This window comes from Schistocerca serialis, chromosome 5 (assembly GCF_023864345.2).
Source record: "Schistocerca serialis cubense isolate TAMUIC-IGC-003099 chromosome 5, iqSchSeri2.2, whole genome shotgun sequence".
Lineage (NCBI taxonomy): Eukaryota > Metazoa > Arthropoda > Insecta > Orthoptera > Acrididae > Schistocerca > Schistocerca serialis.
The window spans coordinates 219,625,656-219,643,211 of NC_064642.1; the positions used below are offsets into that span (position 1 = coordinate 219,625,656).

General features: G+C 40.9%; 1 protein-coding gene and 1 long non-coding RNA gene across 3 annotated transcripts in view; one reads left to right on the top strand and one right to left on the bottom strand.

Moving 5' to 3' along the window:
• The window catches only part of LOC126482330 (uncharacterized), a 54,334-nt gene extending 37,110 nt beyond the window's left edge, over positions 1-17,224 (top strand). The window contains exons 2-3 of the long non-coding RNA XR_007587633.1: positions 6,762-6,848; positions 17,027-17,224. This is a non-coding gene — a long non-coding RNA (uncharacterized LOC126482330). The remainder of the gene's footprint in view (positions 1-6,761; positions 6,849-17,026) is intronic.
• LOC126482328 (uncharacterized) overlaps positions 1-17,556 on the bottom strand; it is a 111,598-nt gene that overhangs the window by 1,101 nt on the left and 92,941 nt on the right. The window lies entirely within an intron of this gene.

Genomic DNA, 17,556 nt, shown 5'->3' on the forward strand with positions numbered 1-17,556 from the left:
CAATATAATAATTTGATGACACGGACATTGTCATTAATCAAACCGTTTGAAGTTAAGAAGATTTCCACTGATTTTTCTGAATAAATGCAACTTACACATATTGTGTATGGTGATAGCATGTCTGTAATCACTCTTCAAATGGGATGCAAGAACTTCATTATCTCGAAACTTCCTGGAAGATTAAAACTGTGTGCCGGATCGAGACTCGAACTTCAGACCTTTGCCTTTCGCAGGCAACTGCTCTACCACCTGAGCTACCAAAGCACGACTCACGATCCATCCTCACAGTTTTACTTCTGCCAGTACCTCGTCTCCTACCTTCCAAACTTCACAGAAGCTCTTCTGCAAACCTAGCACTCCTGGAAGAAAGGATATTGCAGAGACATGGCTTAGCCACAGGCTGGGGCATGTTTCCAGAATGGAAGCAGGTTACCTGACATTGAGGCCAGAACAATTACGAGAGTGGAAGATGTGTTATAAGGATACCTCCCAACTGCATAGTTCAGAGAAACTGGTGTTGGAGTAAATGATCCAGATGGCGTGGGCTGTGAAGCAGCCATTGAAATTCTGCTTGTTGTACTCAGCTGCATGTTGTGCCACCATTTGGTCAACTTTGTTCTTGACAACAGTTTGGCAGTGGCCATTCATCTTGGTGGACAGCTGATTGGTAGTCATACCATCATGAAAGGCTTTCCAGTGTTTGCATCACAGTTCATGTATGACACGGCTGCTTTCACAGGTGGCCCAGCCTCTAAGGGGTATGATAAACCTGTGACAGGACTTGAGTAGAAGGTGGACTGTGTGGGTGGATTGGGCAGGTCTTGTACCTTGGTCTGCCATAGGGATCATATCCCTGTGGCAAGAGGCTGGGAGTGGCATAGGAATGGACTAGGATACTGTGGGGATTGGGTGTATGATGGACCACCACTTTAGGAGGTGCAGGAAGGATTTTGGGTAGGACGTCCATTTCAGGAAAGGATGAGGGACAACTAAGGCCCTGGCAAAGGATATGATTCAGTAATTACAGTCCAGGGTAATATTTGGTGACAAAGAGGCTCTCCTTTGTTGGGGGTGGCTGGAAGAATAGGCATGTGTGAGGATATGGCATGGGAAATCTGTTTGGAGCCATCAGTGAGGTGGAGGTCAACATTTAGGAATCGGGTAGAGGAGGACAAGGCAAAGCAGTTGGGAGGAAATATGTTGAATTGTGAAGGACTGTGGATAAGGTGCCTTGGCCGTGAGTTCAGATCATGACAATATCATCAATTAACCTGAACCAAACTATTGACTGGGAATTTTGGGAGGCTATGTTTGATGTGGCAGGAGAGATTTTGTGCAATCGGTTGGAGATGTTGGGCAACAAGAGTGGAAGGCCTATCAATTTCAGTAGGAATTGGAGGTTTTTTGGACTGCCAGGATGGGATCACCCTGGCACAACTTGTGCGACTCATCACAACAGTGGTGGAGCCTTTGTCTGCAGGAAGGATGATTAGGACTGGATTAGTTTTCAGGTTGTGCATGATCACCCCACCTTCTGCTGCCAAACGGTTAGTGCACTTAGGAAGAGACCTGGGGAAGGACGGTGAAGCCAAGACGGGGGTAAGGAATTTCTGGAAGCTGACTAGGGGATGGTTATCTGGGAAAGGGAGGGGAGTCACAGTACAGTAGTGGTATGAACTTGGAGAGGCAAGGTTCAGTATTGGGATTAGGTTGGTTTTGGTTGTAGTGATTGGTGGCAAAGAAGTGTTTCCACTGTAGGAATTGAGAGAAAGAGAGCATGTCTTTGAGAAGTCCAACAGTGTTAAATTTGGGTGTAGAGCTGAAATTTAGGCCGCTGGATGGGACTGTCACTTCTGTGGAACTGGGGCATTTAGTGTAGAGGTTACTGAAGACGTTTTGAGTTTCCTCGATTTCAGGATTCTGTGGGGCAATGGGAGGGAAGTTTGGAGGATGCGTTAACTTGGTCAGCTAGGCAGGGCCTGGGTGCTATGAGGGCTTGACAAGGGGGTTCAATGTGAGATGAATGAGTGCTGATGGATAGTGTTCCCGAAGGCAGGAGTAGGATGTTAAGAGGTTGGATAGTTTACGGAGGGGCTATCTGGAATGCTCCTCCAAGTGATGGGAGTGAAAGGGTTCTGTTTCAGAGATGATGTGTATGTGATGAGGATTTCACAATAACAATATCTTGCAGAGTTAACAGAGTTAGTTCAGGGATGTCTGTGCCATGGAGAGATGTTTTTGAAGTACCAGGTTCGTGAGGGATAGGGACTGGCAGGATCTGGAGAGGTGAAGTGCACTGTGAATGGAGGGGTGGAATCATCATAAGGGGAATTTTATGGTTAGGCTGTGCAGGGCATTCTATGGTATTTAAGGAACAGAAAGTGTGGCTGGGTTTCAGCCACAGAAAGGAATATGTTTCTGACCTGGTGAAAAAAAGTGGACAAGGGGTCCACTGGGGTAGGGATTAGGTTAGGAAACTGGAAATAATGTGTTGTTGTTGACCAACACCTCCAAACAACTGCCCAAAACCTAGCCTCCCACATCAAAGATACTAACCACTTCTTTCACCGACTTTCTGTCATCCCCACACCTTTAGATCCCAGATCCCTTCTTGTCACTGTTGATGTCACCTCCCTACACAGCTTGTCACTATTGAACCCTACCTCTCCCAATGTCCTTCAGACTTCAAACCCACCACCTCATTCCTCATTTACTTTACCAACTACATCCTGACTCGAAACTACTTTATTAATGGGCTGTTAGGAGGAAACCTTCCTAGCCTCCCGAAACTCCTAACCCTTCGTCTGGTTCATGTTAATTGGTGATATCATCATGATCTGGACCCACGCCCTATGTGCCCCATCTACATTCCCCCACAAAATCAACTCCTTTTCTCCCATCCACTTTGTCTGGTCCTCCTCTACTCAATGTGCCATTTTCCTGGATGTTTACCTTGAACTCGCTGATGGGTCTGTCCACACCTTTGACCATTTTGAACCTGCTAACCACAAACAGCTGCCATCCTGTCAACACCAAAAAATCCCTTCTACACAGGCTACCAACTTGTGGATGATGTACCTGCGATGATGAGAACTCCCTTGCCCAGCATGCAGAAGGCCTCACAAAAGTTTTCATAGAAAGGCAGAGCCCCAGATGAAGTCTACAAACAAATTGCCCTTCCCATATCTTCCAACACCCCAATGAATGGCTACAAAGGAGCACCCCCTTCGTCACCAAATATCACCCTGGATGGGAATAACTGAACCGCCCTGAAATGGAGACATCCTACTGAAGATCGTTCCCACCCCTCCTAAAGTGGTGTTCTGTCATCCTCGCAAACTACACATCATCTTAGTCCATCCTTATGCCACTGCCACACCCAGCCCCTTGTCACAGGGATCATATCCCTGTGACGGACCAAGATGCAAGGCTTGCCCAATCCACCAACCCAGTACCACCTTCTCCAATCCCGTCAAAGGCTTATCCTAAACCATCAGAGGCTGTGCCACCTGTGAAAAAAAAAAAGCAGCCATGTCATACACCAACTCTGCTGCAAATACTGCACAGCCTTTCATGATGGTATGACAACCAACCAGCTGTCCACTGGGATGAATTGCTACTGCCAAACTGTTGTCAAGAACAAAGTTGACCACCCAGTAGCACAACAAGCAGCTCAGCATAACATGCTCAGTTTCAATGGTCGTTTCACAACCCGAGCCATCTGGATACTTCCCTCCACAACCAGCTTCTCTGAACTACAAAGGTGGGAGTTATCCTTACAACACATTGTCCACTCCCGTAATAATCCTGGCCTCAAACCTTGGGTCTCCACACCCTTCACCCATTGTCTCTCCTTCCACCATCCTGTGACATTTCAGACACCAAACACATTGTCAGGCACATTCACCTGCAAATATTTTCATGTATGCTTTACTACGATCTACATTCATTTGAATCCATTTACTGTAGTTGAGCCTTGTACTTTTCTCTATAATTTACCACATCCCAAAACCAAATAACCAAACTGATATTTCCTTGATGCCTCAGGGTATATCCTAATAACTGATTCCTGCTTTTAGTAACTTATGCCATAAATTTCTGATCTCCCAATATGATTTAGGATCTCCTCTTATTTTTCTGATCTACTCAGCTAATCTTCAATCTTCTGTAAAACCACATTTTAAAGGCTATTTTCTTCTTGACTGTACTGATTACTGACCAGATTTCATTTTAATTAAGTGCTACAGTCCAAACAAATATCTCCAGTAAATAACTATTAACACATATTAATACCTCTGCTATCAGCTATATCGCTGCACAAGTAGCAAAACTCATCTATTACTTTCGGTACCTCACTTCTTAATCTAATTCCCTCAGCATCATCTGATTTAATTCAGTAACATTCCATTCCCTCCCATCCTTTTTTTTTTTACTTCACTTGATGTTCATCTTATAACTCATTTTCAAAATCTTACCGATTCCATCCAATGTCTCTTCCAAGCCATTTGAAGTTTCCTGACGATATTGCAATTTTTTCACGTATAGCAAAGTTTTGATTTCTTGTCCTTGAATTTTAATTTTGTTCCCACTTTTCCCCTTGGTTTTCTTGATAGGTCTATCAGTGTGCAGGTAAGTTCAATTATCTCTCGTACTCTTCTCTGTTACTACCTCCCCCTCCATGGCTCCAATCTGGTTTCTGCCAAAGTTGTAGGTAAGTTTTTTCTCCTTGTATTTTATCCCTCCTACCCTCCTGTCCACACTGTGAAACACTTTTTCTGTATCTACAAATGCTATGAACATATGCTTGCCTTTCTTCTGTCTATCTTTTAGTATAAGTTGTATTGTCAGTATTACCTCGTGTATTCTTACATTTCTCTGGAACCCCACGTGATATTTCCCAAGGTTTATTCCTAGCACTTTTTCTGTTGTTCTGTAACGGATTTGTGTTGGTATGTTCCAACCAAGAAATATTAACCGCCTCGTGATGACTGGGTGTTGTGTGATGTCCTTCGGTTAGTTAGGTTTAAGTAGTTCTAAGTTCTAGGGGACTGATGACCATAGATGTTAAGTCCCATAGTGCTCAGAGCCAAATATTAACCTGATAAGTTAGTAATATTCACAGCTGGCAGCAGTTGCCGTAATTGCAACTGAAACTACTAGATTCTTCTAGAAGTCTCAGGGGATTTTGCCAATTTCGTACTTCGCATACCAGGTGAAATATCCCATTATCATTTTGGTATGGTTTTTGGGACTGTGTTGTTTCTTTTTCTGATATTTTGGTTGATAACTATACCATCACCCCCAGGCTATGCCAGTGATGGATTTAAAACCACATAACACAATAATATACTCCTGATCAGAGATAAAACTGTGTGTCTATGAATGAAGTGTAGCTTGTGTGAAGTCGTCAAATCTACAGCACTTACAAAGTATGTGATAAGTTCTTAAAATGGATGGAATGCGTTGGAATTTTTTGCATGGTATATTCTACCACTAACACATATTAATACTTCTGCTATCAGCTATATCGTTGCAGTAACTCAGAGGGAATGTAGTCTACTGTAGGTGTCTTGTTTCAACTAAGCTTTTTCACTGATCAGTGAATTTCATCTCACAATATCGTATCTCCCATCTCATCATCTACTTTTTCTTCCCTTTCCATAATATCTCCACATTTGTTTTCATTTATGAACATTCGATATATCCCTTCCACCTTTCAACTTCCACCTTTTTACTGAGTGCTGGCTTGCTAACCAAGCTTTTCATTTCTTCAAAAGTTCTGCTAATTTATCTATGGGTAGCATCTATATTTCCCATAGTCATGCATACTTCTTCAGATTTACATTTCTCCTCCAGCTATCCCTGCTTTGCTGTTTTGAGCATTCTACCAATCTCATTTGCCAGATGTCTATATTCTGTTTTGCCTGTTTCATTCACTGCATTTTGATCCTCTGTGGCCTTCAATATTTCATCTCTCGAAGCTACCCACTTGTCTTCTATTGTTTTTATTTTCACTGTTGCAGCCAACCATTACCTAGTAATCGCTTTGAATCTCTTGGGATCTGATGCCTACTTTCTCCAATTTCTTCAGATTTAATCAGCATGTTATAACTAATAAAATATGGTCACAGTCTACAAATGTCGATAGAATTACACTGATTAGCACAAAAAACACAACCCTTCAATTCAGTAGTGGATTCAGGGGGAGGGGGGGTGGGGGGGGGGGGCTAAGAAACTCAAGCTTGCCCGCCCCCCCCCCCTCCCGCAACAAAGCATCTAGGTCCACCCATGACAAATCTCAAATTAAACTTGATATTATCCTACTGTACTAGTACTATACTAACTACAGTATAATTTTCATCACTTGCTACATAATCCGCTTGAAGTAGGTGCAGTATGTTTTCCAATTTTTATCGAAGAAAGTGCTTATGTGACTAGTTTTTGAATTGCACACCACCCATTCGGAACGTAGCTACACACACACACACACACACACACACACACACACACACACACACACACACACACACACACACCACTGCCACCTGCCCAATAGAAGTGTGCAGTTCGCGAGTGCGCGCGCGGTGCTACTGTACACACACGGCATTGTTGGATGGTTTGTCGAATCAGACAATAGAATGTGCTGTTCAAGTGGTTTTTTATTGTAAGCAAAGTGTGCTTTTGTTTGTATTTGTCAGATTTTCAAAAAAAAAAATCATCAAAATGTAGACAAGATCTTTGTTTGTTTTTTTACTGAAAAGGAAGAAAGAAGAGGTAGGATCGAGAGAAAATGAACCAGTATTACCTGGAAACAATGCCGGTGACATTGTCGACCCAACGTTCAGCAGGTACATCTTTCTGATTATTTTGTATGTACTTAATGAAATTAACACAAACACGATTAGTGGAGTTTGTGACTTTTTATTAGGTTGAGTTTGTTAATCATTCGGTCGGTGTGGTGTGGATGGCTGTGGACTGGACTCTGGATCAGTATTGTGAAGTTACTGATTTTTCACACTAAATTTGGTGGTTTTGAGTACCTGTATAGAGTACAGATTCTGCATCTACTGGCTGGTGTGAATTATGGTGGACTTTAAAAAGATTTGGTTGGTTTATGGTAAAATTATTTTTTAAAATCTCTTGATCCATTCTACATACAGCAAACAGCACTATTTAATTTGCTAAAGTCTAGTAGCTCTTGAATTTATATCACCTAAACATTTATAACATGCGGTGTTTTGTCTTCGTTTCCGTGTTGTTTTGTGGCCGTATTGTTATGCACCCGTTTTGTTATGCGCTCTAGTATTAATAAATCTGCAATTGCATGCACAGTGCATATCTGTAGTGCCGATGGTAATGTGGTGTTTCTTATATCAGTTGCTGTTGTTTTAGTGCTAAACATGTGTAAAGTAAAGGGACAGTATACACAGAAATCTCATGCAAAGTTGCTACACAATAGGAAATTTGCAAGCTGGCTAGAAAGAATTCAAAGCGATGACATAAGAGCATAATGTAAATTTTGCCATAATATTTTGTTACTGTGTTCTGCACATTTTTAAAAAAAAAAAAAAAAAAAAAAAAAAAAAAAAAAAAAAAAAAAAAAAAACCACAGGGCAGCGGCAGCACCATTGTATTCAGAAGTGAATCAAGATTGTCCAATCATGTCATCACTTAACTGATTTGTGCAAGAGTAAATTCACAGACAGTAATATTACCAGAAAATATGTAGAACAAAATGTAGTGCAGCTATAAAACATGTAATAAGATGGTACACATCTTATCTACAACGTTAACTCCACCTTCGCTCATGTTGTACTCAATTATGATTTCAGGTTTGTGTGTTTCTTCACCCACTGACGCCATGTCATGCACACCAGACAAAAGTATGATAGCATATAGTTTTTACAAGGAACATATGAAACTAAGGTCTTATCCTACTGAAATCCAAACACTGCACTTCCAATTTCTTTTGTTTTGTTTGGGAGAAATTCTGGAAGAGTTTTACATCTGTTCTTCGCCATTGTACCAATGCAAGTGATAGTCTTCTGCAGCAAATATTCAGAAAGGATAGCCTGTGTACCAATTGTCATGTGTAAGGTGGTTGTTAGAATTTTCTATAGGCACTATATCTTTTCACTATGTCCTCAGGAGCATTAGATACCCGATATTGTTCTTTGGTGGTATGCCAATAAACCTCCAGATTAGTGAAATAAAATGTTTTTGCATCACACAGAGCGATCATTTTTCTCCCATATTTAGCTGGTTTGCTGGGTATTTACTGAATCCATCTACAGCTGTCTCCATAGGGGTGAAGCATTTCATCTATCGTGGTGAATTCACCAAGCTGTAAAAACATTGACAGTTAGCAGCAAAGGATTCAATACTGTACAAATTGCATCCAGCTTACCAGTTTTTATGAGGTTACTTTCCATTAGGAATGTGGGTGCACTCAGCAACTGTGGTACGATTTGTTATTTATAGAGCACAGTAATCAGTCTTTCTTTTTTTGCAGGTTTTATCTGGCAAATCCAGATCATCATCAGTTTTTCTCCTGACATTCCTCATTTCTATATCAACAAACCGCATACAGCTTAGAAAAAACAGTTACCTATTGTAACTCACTGCAGTCCTAAGTAGTTTCATTCCTGTTCCGTCTGCTACCCAGAATTCACATACATTACCAGGATGACATTTTCTTCTTCTTCTTCTGGGAGGGAAAAAAATCCCGAACACAGTCATCATTTTGTCACTTCATTACCTCTTTTGCATGAGAATGGATGTGTGTCTCGCTGTTTATTTATTTAGGTATTTGTGTAGTTTACGATTTCATCAATAAAATCAAGGTCAATTATTTTTAAAAAAGTACTAACTTCATCAGTTATAACCCATCACCTTTCTCTTTGGATCTGATAGAATTTGCAAACTTGCTTTCACATCAATATGAAACTTTGTGTTTTCAATAAAGAGCCCTCTTACATCTGCTGTATCTTCGGGATCACCACCATACTCACATTCAAGTTCAGATTCACTGCCATGGTATTATTCAGCGTTTTCATCACTCAAATTTACTTTACTTCCTCCAAGTCTGAAGAGTATGGATCAACTTTGTCACCACCTTCTTAGAGCACTTTGCAAATTTATTCGTCTCATACACCATTTGAATTGGAACATCATGTCAAAGAAATGAAATGGATAAATACATTCAGATGTCCGTGTAACCAAAGTAACGTTTAATTTGCATCTAAAAAAAACACACGAATAAGTACAGTTAACTTTTTAGTAAACTTTCTTCTGGACACTGACTGCTGGAACAAAGCTTGCAACTGTCACACCAGCAGACGCGTGTTGTACTTTTTACAACGTTCAACACATCGTTGCTTACAATTCAGAAAATAAACTGAGAAAGCTAACAAAACGAACTGAAGCCATTGCAACAGTGTCGAGAAAACATCAACAATGGAATACAAGGCAGCTATGGCGCAATATACTCAAGGTTATGGCATTGATTAGGCATAAAAACTGCTGCTGCTGTTGTTTTTACAACAGGGTTAAATCAACTATCAATTCTTCCTTTCATTGATTTCATTACTGGCCATTTTCCTTGTTACATTACATATTATCTTTTACCAAATGAATAGTCAGTTTTGTCTATTCTCGTTATTCCTTTCAGAAGCTCACACACCAGTGCTTCAGTTTGACCTCCTTCACCCCTATAATATTTTGTGGCTACTCGCCATCTTCATCTATTGCTGTAGTAGCAGTGCTAAATGCTTAAGTTCGTTACTGCAGAATGAAAAACTGTGTTCACTCTTAATGATAGTGGGTAGCAGTGGGACCCAGCAACTGCAGCACGAGCAATAGTCACTAGGCAACAGCTGTGGCTATTGATAACTGCAAAATGTAGACAAATACAGTGAGGGAATGGATGCAAGGTAGTTCTCAGCACCCACTGCTACTGTGAATATCATCTTCCCTATACACAATGGTTCCAGGCATTCTTCTTTAGGCTATTACGATTGGGGGCTATAATTTCCAGAACATTACTTTCTTGATTTATTGTGTATTTTTAGTTAACTTCCTTTCCCTTTTGTCTTCTGTTCAGTGGCCATGCAAACATCTTAAGACAGGACAAAAGTGGTGGCCACCCAGGATGTGGATGGACAATGTGCCATGTAGTGAAACTTGGAATAGGCATCCACTACAAGCCAATACTGATTTAGGAAGGGCCCAGCAAAATCAACATGTAGATGCTCCCATGGGTGTTGCAGCATCGGCCAGGGGGAAAATAGGCACCTCCGGTGCTGCCTATTGTTGAACACTGTGAGTGCAAGTGGTTATAAGTTGCCTAATGTCCCAACCTATACCTGGCCAATACACTCGCCAGCACGACAAAGCTTTGGAATGAGAGGTATGCTAATGAACAATGTGGAGAAGTCTCAGTAACTTACGGCATAAGGAAGCAGGAATGACAACCTGGAAACAGTGTCCTCCGTAGCTAACAAAAGAACCCAGTCAAACACACAAAGGCAGTGCTGAAGAAAAAAGCAGTTATGCAAGGGACCTGATGCATGGCCTGGGAGCTTTTCCAGCCAACAGTACTGCATGAAAGAGGACCTGATGAAGTACAGGATCCTCAATGACAGCTGATGCTATCGTGACACGAGTGATGGGAAAACCATTGACCGGATTCTGGTTGGTTTGTGGGGGTTAAAGGGACCAGACTGCGACGGTCATCGGTCCCTGACCGTATTCTGGTTCTCAGTATTTAAACAGAAACAAAGCAACTCATTCTGATTGAATGCCAGGCCCAGCCTGACTGGAAGGCGAGATTAGGCATCAGCATTTGCGTGTTGCACCATCGGGCGATAATGGATCTGATAATGATAACAGAAGAGGAAGAGAGCCTACTGCTGTAAATGATATGCTGCTGCCTTCTCTGGCATGGAAGTTGAAGGGCTACAAAGAGCAACCAACAGTTTGTGATTAAATGCAACCTGGTACCACACAAGAAGACTTGAAATTTCTTGAGAGCGAACATAATCGCTAAAGCATATGTTCAATATGCGAATACTGCTGCTGAGTGGGAGTTAAGGTCTTAGAGGCTTAAACAATGGGTTGTTCATACCTACCTGTCTGCTTATTTGTGTGCCAACACTGCGCAAAGACCATGCTGAGATGCACCTGTAGCCAACAAGAGATGCTGACCAGGCTGGCCATACATGGGGCAGACTGAAGCTCAGATGTAAGCAAGGTGAACACTCAGTCACAAGCTTGGGACCAGAAAAAAGGCACATTTTTACACAAAAGCATGTGCAGGGGCCGAGCAACAGTGAATGCGTCCGGTAAAAACATAAGTTATATCCGGCTTTACCTAGTAACACCTGTAGTAGCTAACAGAGGCTGCCTGCAGCAAAGCCGCAATTACGACAACATGCTGACACAATGGCTTGACTCCTGTGTGAGTAATCTCAAGACCTAGGTTCTCAACTCATGGCTGAAAAATTGAGACTTGGCAAGATCGCACTTGAGACCCGCAGACTGCAAAACAAAAAACAATGAGCAGAGATTTCTAAGGTGGTCTTCGGTGGAAGAACCCAAAACAACGATATCATTGAGGTAATAGATGCAGTCGGGCACAATGACTGTCAGCCATTTAAAAAATCGTTGGAAAATTGCAGACATGCTAGTGACACCAAAAGGCAAGTGTTGATATTGGTATAGGCTGAAAGTTGTACTGACAATGAGAAGGCGTCTAGTGCCCTCATCCAATGAGATGCTGCAGGTACATTTCTGGCAAATCAGTCTTGGAAAAGTAGAGGCCGCCTGAATTTTGTGAGCAACTCATCAGAGCGGGCCAAAGTGTACGTACCTACCACAGACTGTGCATTAATCATGACACTGAAGTCGGTGCAGGGGCGAAGCTTATCTGTCGGCTACTTAAGGATGACCAGTAGTGTTGCCCATTCACTGGAAGAAATACGCTGAATGACACTGAGCGACATAAGGCTGTCTAATTCGACCTAGACAGAGCCTCACAATGTGACAGACACCTGCCGCGCCTAAGAAACCACCAGAGACGAAAACTCAGAGCAGAGGCACTCCAGTTCCTGATATGGAACTTTATCTGACACTAGATTTACCTCATCGGCAAATGGAGAAACCGAAAGCATCAAACACATCTGCTCTGTTACACTCTCCCTGCACTCCATCCTACACTGAAGAGTCGAAGAAACTCGTACACCTGCCTAATATCATAGAAGTGCCACAACACAACTTGGCGGGGTCTCGACTAATATCTGAAATAGTGCTGGAGGGAACCGATACCACGAATCCTGCAGGGCTGTCCATAAATCCGTAGGAGTATGAGCGGGCATCTCAATATGCTCAACAGTGTTCATAACTGGGGAGTTAGGTGGCCAGCAGAAATGTTTGATTTCAGAAGTGTTTTCCTGGAGCCACCGTAGCAATTATGGGTATGTGGGGTGTCACACTATCCTGCTGCAATTGCGCAAGTCCGTCAGAAGGCATAATGGACACGAGAGGATGCAGGTGATCAGACAGGACGCTTATGTACATGTCACCTGTAAGAGATATATCTAGACATATCAGGGGTCCCATATCACTCAAACTGAACATGCCTCACACCATTACAGAGCCTCCATCAGCTTGAACAGTCCACTGCTGCATGCAGGGTCCATGGATTCATGATATTGTCACTATACCCGTACACATCCATCTGCTCAATACAATATGAAAAGATACTTGTCTGACCAGCCAACATGTTTCCATTCATCAACAGTCTAATGTCGGTATCGATGGGCCCAGGTGAAGAACGAAGCTTTGTCTCATGCAGTCATCTGGGGTAAATGAGTAGGCCTTCGGCTCCAAAATCTTATCGATGATGTTTCATTGAATGTTTCCTACACTGACACTTATTGAGGGCGTAGCATTGAAATCTGCAGCATTTCGCAGAAGGGCTGCACTTCAGTCACACTAAACAATTCTCTTCAGTTGTCGTCGGTCCTGTACTTCGAGAATTTTTTTCCAGCTGCAGCGATATCGGAGTTTTGATGTTTTACCGGATTCCTGATATTCACATTACACACATGAAATGGCCAAATGGGAAAATCCTCACTTCATTGATACCTCAAAGACGCTGGGTCCCATCGCTCGTGTGCCGACCATAACATCACATTCAGACTCGCTCACATCTTGATAACCTGCACTTGTCTTACATAGGGATTGTCAACTGCAGCGCTGCTTCTGCCTGTTGAATACAAATGCCTGTAAATGCCTATACTAGTTTCTTTGGCACTTCAGTGTAGTTCTCAGCCAAGCTGGTATGACTGTTCTCCTCCAACTTTCCTTTAGTGATGAGCTTGAGCATATGCAAAACACAGACTGAAATATCTTTTAGGGTGCAATTAATATGTAACAACAGCTATTAATACATAAATAAAAGATCACACAACTACATCCAATTCTTGAATTTTTGCTTGTCCTATGATTCACTGTGGCCTCTTGGCACTATCTCCATGACAGATCTTATTGCTGTAATTTATTCTTGCAATAAAAATGACAGTCAAATTAATACAATTTATTTTGTTTCTTAGGCATTTCATTCTGAATTAATTTTCCATCTTGTTTCACCTGAATGCCACTTATCATATTCTAAAGATGATAACAGCTGGTAATGTTCGTAATCTAATGCATGAACAGCGACCGAATTTCTTACTTGCAATCCACTTAGTAAATCATTACAGTTCCTCAGAATCAAATAAAATATTGATCTGGGTTCAGAATCAAGTAATGATTTTTTTAAGAACAAAGTTTTCGCTCTTGAATGTTAAAAAGCAGCATTAATGTTTGTATACAGTCTCCATACATGTAGGAGACTTTCTATTGCAAACCTGTTCAAATACAACTAGGGTTTGTAAGATGATAGAATTTAATGCCATTTACTCCCTTTTTTCACAAAATTGTCAAATTTTAAGTAGAGCAATAGACTGTTTTAGTTGATAGTTTCTCATTTCTCCCTTGGACTGGCACTGCACAAGTCAAATGTTGTACGATTGTTCAAGCAATGTGACTGATCAAATGCGAGTATTGTTTGCCCATCCCTGCAATTCTGAATTCTTCAAGATAAATCTGCACATGACCTCAAAAGCCAAAGCTCCATCTGTTAATGTAAGATGACCCTGTATTTTTTGAATGCCGAATTTTAGAAGAATTGGGTAAATATGGTAACATAATTAATGAACAATTATACAATTTATAACTAACTACAAGAACTGATTAAAAGTTACAGATGCTTGAAAGAGAAATGTAACAACTATTTGCAGGTACTGCAGACTGCCATGGAAACTGAGCAGGAAGTGTTACCCGATGTAAATGCACAAAGAAAATTACAGGAAGAGGGTTTCTTGGATGAAGGAACTTGGTTACAGGAAATCAGACAGGAATTCAAAACTTTAAGGAAACATGTGAACATTAATAGTAACTTTACTGAATTTAAAGAAACATTCCAATAAAATCTGGCTAGAGAAACGGGAACAGTACCTATAGATTTTGTACACTATATCAGACAAAAAAAGCAGGTTAAGTAAAATTACTAAACACATGGCAGAGATTGTCAATTACACAGACATTTGAAGTACTAGAGGGATTACTACTAAGAGTGTGTGGATAGAGTTTGTAGGACTCTCACTTCTGATTTTAAGGAGAAATTTGAGGAATCTGAAAACAGATGAGAATTGTAAGGAAGTACCGTGCCCTCACCAACAATGACAATAGGATGTTAATGGTTGGTGGACAAACTTAATCTGGAAATTGCAAATAACTTTCCATGTTTCAATCCTGACGAGGAAATATGCCGTGCAATCTTTTTACTAACATTCAAAGACGCTTTTCCATCAACACGAAGTGATAAAAGGAAAATCAAATTTGTGACAGGTATCTAAATGTGGAAGCTGGTTACTGGGGAGTCATTAATGCAAAGGCATTCCCTAACCATAGAATTACCGGATCCAAGCTCATACAGCTTGAAATGGGGTGAGCCCCATGCGTATTTTGAATGGAACTTGGCAAGGGCCAATTTCTTACCTTAACCAATAAGTGAGAGCCTCTAATGAGAGTATTAATCAGTAGGATGCCAACCTATGAATGGGAGAAAATTATTGTGGAGGAGTGGACAGAGTGAGTAAAATTTTAAGTTATTTGGAACAACTGGATATTCTTAATAAAACTCATAAGTAAGTGGAGATTCCCAAAGGGAGACTAGACATCACCAGGGACCAACAGTAAGCTGCAGTGGTTGCTACTGCACACTAAAGAAACAAAAATGTGATTGGCCATACAGGGCATTGGAAAATAAAGTTAGAAGAGTACATGGAAACAGTTCTGATGAAAAGGAAGAATGTACAAACAGAATTGTTGAAGCTGAAGGTACGCAAAGAAGGGCTTTCTCCAAGGGAATGTATAGTGTTTAGCAGATGAAGAGGTACACTGGAGAAATGCGATCAACAAGTGTTACACAAACTCATTTTTTAAAGTTCTATACTGGTTTCTTTTAAGTTCTACAGAAGGCTTTTTTGAATATCTTTTGTAAGTTTTTACCGACAGTAGTTAAGGAAATGGGGTTGTTAGTTGGCAATGAGTTCTTGTAATACAAAACAAGTGCAAGATATGATAATATTACAATGTTTCTCTAGTATTTAGCCCAAGAGGCTGTTACCTGCTAGTTATTATCAGGTTTTTCGTTATAATGAAAGAGTGACGGCAGATGCTTAGTAGAACAAATAGTAAGGAAACTAAGGAAGTTGCTCCTCTATCATGACCAGAGGCAGCTAATACTTAATCCAAGTGCTTATTAAGTTACGGTTTAGCAAGTAGTAATAATTTGTGTATTTTTACACCGAGATATTTCATATGACTAGGTTTTGTAAAGCGACTGAATTATAGATACGTTTCGTGTATGGGCTAATTTGGTTAAGCTTTATTCTAATTATAGAAAATCCAGGATGGAATAATGACAATAGCATGAAAAGGATAGTTGCTACTCACCATAAAGAGGAGATGTTGGGTTGCAGTAGTCGAAACAAAAGGACTGTCAAACAAAGCATTTGGCTTAAATAGGCTGAGCTGTGGAGGCTCATTTCACTGTCGACAGCTTTTAACTGGTGTCTCACCAGGGGGCACAGATTACTCCCTTGTGCAGTTGTCATTGCCTCACCTAGTCTTCAAAAGCAGTCGCTGGAGACACGTCTAGGCGAGAGGCCTCCGAAGAGTGCAGTGCAGACAGTTGACAGGTATTTTCACACAGTGTGGGCCTGGAGGCGGCAGCAGTGTTTGGAGCAATGCACATGCAGTGTGGATTGGCGCAACATCCGGGTTGCCATTCACTCTTCTAAGCCAGTACTGGGCTGAAGGCATAGGTCTAGTTGTTCAGCTCTGTGTACTGATTTCTTGCTGTGCAAGCTGTTCGAACAGATCTTTGTGTGTAAGTTCTTTGAGTCATCTTGCACACCTTATTACCCAGCTTTGTGATTTTAGGAATAGTGTATTGCCCTGTGTGATTTTGAAGTAACTTGTCTTAATCTGCTGGTCAGCACTTCCTCTCAAAAAAATTTGCAATAGTTATGTAATGCGCCCAGTTGCCAAACACAGCTATATCAGAGCCTATGCCTTATCTAGTTTTTTTGTGTGTTTGTTAAATTTTTATGCAAGAGAATCAGCTGTTTCTATGTTTTAATATTTGTTTTGACTATGTTTTAAAAGCCAGTGGGCTCTCGGATATCACTATTATCCGTGTTGTGAGCTCCAGCTGATAGTGAGACCCTAGTGTTGTTTATTATATTGAGTCCTTGAAAAAATTACAGCTCCCTTTCTGCAGTTCTCTGTTAGCCAAGCATATTTCCTAAGGTATATCAACTTGCATAACATTTTCAATAGGTGCAATCACAGTTAAACAATGACTTAACTTGTAGCATAACCTAGTCAGACACTTAACTTTCTTGTTTGTTAACAGCATTTACTGAGTTGCTGGGAAAGTGTTCTGTGTTGGTGGCTTCTTGCAGCATGGGCCTGTCTTCCATGTGGCTGTGTGCACGACTAGCATATCCTAGCATGGTTTGCCGTTGCACATCCCAGTTTTCAGTGCTCAAGCTGATTACCTGATGTTATCAGACTTGGACTCTAAATGAAATTTTGTCATTAGCCGAGAGACCTTTGATTAACTGCCTTTGCACAAAAAGTTTCCCCTTTAAAGTTTAATACACATTGTATCCTTGTTCTAAGTTTTATTGTAAATTTTTTGATGTAAATCTTTTGGGGGTCTGCCTAATTTCTTGAAGATATTTATCTAGAACTGTTTTAATTATTTGTTTGGTTGGTTTATTTAAAACTGTTACCTTAAAAATTTTAAGAAGGCCAATATTGTTAAGGTCTAATTTTTTTAATTTGTTTATTTGTTATTATTTTTGTAATTTGATGCTGTCTCATTCAACATTTTCAATGCCTTCATTTTAGTAATCAGAAATTTACGTCAATTTGCTACCT